Source organism: Triturus cristatus, chromosome 4_1 (genome assembly GCF_964204655.1).
Source record: "Triturus cristatus chromosome 4_1, aTriCri1.1, whole genome shotgun sequence".
Taxonomy (NCBI): domain Eukaryota; kingdom Metazoa; phylum Chordata; class Amphibia; order Caudata; family Salamandridae; genus Triturus; species Triturus cristatus.
Window position 1 is genome coordinate 134,105,704 of NC_140585.1, and position 2,500 is coordinate 134,108,203.

Genomic DNA, 2,500 nt, shown 5'->3' on the forward strand with positions numbered 1-2,500 from the left:
TTTTTCCACTCTGAATGTAAAGCAGATTGTGTGACCATTGGCCAAAAACGACCACGAAGGGACTCGAACCCTCAATCTTCTGATCCGAAGTCAGACGCCTTATCCATTAGGCCACGCGGTCACCCGTCCACCTGAGATTATTTTTATCAAGTAGGTGGTATGCATGGATGGAGAACATATTATTGAAAGGTATTCAGGTTTACATCCCATAGTGTTCTTTCAGCTCTTTTCGCTGGAAGCACTTTTTTGGAATCTATATATTGAGAATTTTATGAGTACGATATGCTTTTGTTTTCCTTTTTCCATACAAACCTCTTTCCTCATGAGTTTAAAGCTCATTTGTATTCTCTACATAGCTCTGGAAGTTTCCAGACGTGGAGTGAAACTTTTTTGAAAGTAGGACAAATTGCACCTTCCTGCATATGCTAATTTTTCACACTCACATAGGTTGTATACATTTTATGTATCCTGGCTTGACCTATTCAAGTAGCTGAAAGCCTGTCACCACCTCTAGAAACAAGATTCACACCAATCCAATTCAAATCATTTTTTCCAAAGGAATATGTTCTGGCCGGTCGAAAATGCATCTCACAAAAATAGGCATTTAAAAATCTACTTTGCAGTTTCAGAATACTAACATGACTGTGAAGTGTACACAAGTAAAATGGGACAGTTTCAAAGTACCTAATCCCTCATAAACTTCCGAGAGGAAGCATGTAATAAATCTACCTAATTTTCTGGAAAAGAAAGAGGAAGGATTTTTGTTATCACCTCAGATGGGACTCGACCCCACAATCCCTGGCTTAGGAGCCCAGTGCCTTATCCATTAGGCCACTGAGGCACACATGCATGGCTCTTTTCTAGAGACATTATTTAAATGTATTCTATGGTCAGACACCGGTGTGTGCACACAGGGCATTTCTCACTTCTCTCTATAAGTAAACTTCCCATTTTCATCCTCTTCCATCCCCGACTTTAACGCTCTCTTCTATGCTATAATGGAGACTTTGCAATTTTAGCAAGTGGAGAGAAATTGGAGAACCACTTTCGACTCCACACTTCTTCTTCACTTACTTCTTTTCTCAATATACTGGGCTTAGAAAATGGTATCAAGCCATCCTTATCATCAGTAGGACACGGAAAGAGGCACTAAGTCTCCTAACCAAGTTCAACCACACTCTGCAACTTAACCATTGCACTACAAATTAGGCAATGGGGGCATCAGCAAAGGCAGCCAGTGTGCCGATCCTTTATACATTTTGTGTAGTACTTTTCTTACTCGGAGGCAAAATCAGCACTTTAACTGCCCAAATCATACAGATTTTACACATGTACCACTCTATGCACACATAGGCACACACCTTGCAGTTCTTCTACACACACTTAAGCTAAAAACCCATTGTGTCACGTCAAAATTCTGCAAACCTATTACATATTCAGTGCGTCGGCATAGAAGCACTTTTTAATGCCACTAAAATGCACAAGTAGTTAGACTGAAGATGCAACCTGAATGAGTTTACAGTATGTACTCCACTTTATTAATGACTAGTAATGAGAAAGTGAGGACTACAAGAGTATTGGAAAAGACTTTTTCCACTCTGAATGTAAAGCAGATTGTGTGACCATTGGCCAAAAACGACCACGAAGGGACTCGAACCCTTAATCTTCTGATCCGAAGTCAGACGCCTTATCCATTAGGCCACGCGGTCATCCGTCCACCTGAGATGATTTTTATCATGTAGGTGGTATGCATGGATTGAGAACATATTATTGAAAGGTATTCAGGTTTACATCCCATAGTGTTCTTTCAGCTCTTTTTGCTGGAAGCACTTTTTTGGAATCTATATATTGAGAATTTTATGAGTACGATATGCTTTTGTTTTCCTTTTTCCATACAAACCTCTTTCCTCATGAGTTTAAAGCTCATTTGTATGCTCTACATAGCTCTGGACGTTTCCAGACGTGGAGTGAAACTGTTTTGAAAGTAGTACAAATTGCTCCTTCCTGCATATGCTAATTTTTCACACTCACATAGGTTGTATAAGTTTTATGAATCCTGGCTTGACCTATTCAAGTAGCTGAAAGCCTGTCACCACCTCTAGAAACAAGATTCACACCAATCCAATTCAAATCATTTTTTCCAAAGGAATATGTTCTGGCCGGTCGAAAATGCATCTCACAAAAATAGGCATTTAAGAATCTACTTTGCAGTTTCAGAACACTAACATGACTGTGAAGTGTACACAAGTAAAATGGGACCGTTTCAAAGTACCTAATCCCTCATAAACTTCTGAGAGGAAGCATGTAATAAATCTACCTAATTTTCTGGAAAAGAAAGAGGGAGGATTTTTGTTATCACCTCAGATGGGACTTAAACCCACAATCCCTGGCTTAGGAGGCCAGTGCCTTATCCATTAGGCCACTGAGGCACACATGCATAGCTCTTTTCTAGAGGCATTATTTAAATGTATTCTATGGTCAGACACCGGTGTGTGCACAC

At 39.8% G+C, this 2,500-nt stretch overlaps 2 non-coding genes across 2 annotated transcripts; both read right to left on the reverse strand.

Moving 5' to 3' along the window:
* Positions 1–48: 48 nt before the first annotated feature.
* Positions 49–121, reverse strand: TRNAR-UCG (transfer RNA arginine (anticodon UCG)). The gene has a single exon. It is a non-coding gene; the product is annotated as a tRNA-Arg (tRNA).
* A 1,515-nt stretch (positions 122–1,636) lies between these two features.
* Positions 1,637–1,709, reverse strand: TRNAR-UCG (transfer RNA arginine (anticodon UCG)). Its single transcript has one exon. It is a non-coding gene; the product is annotated as a tRNA-Arg (tRNA).
* Positions 1,710–2,500: the final 791 nt, after the last annotated feature.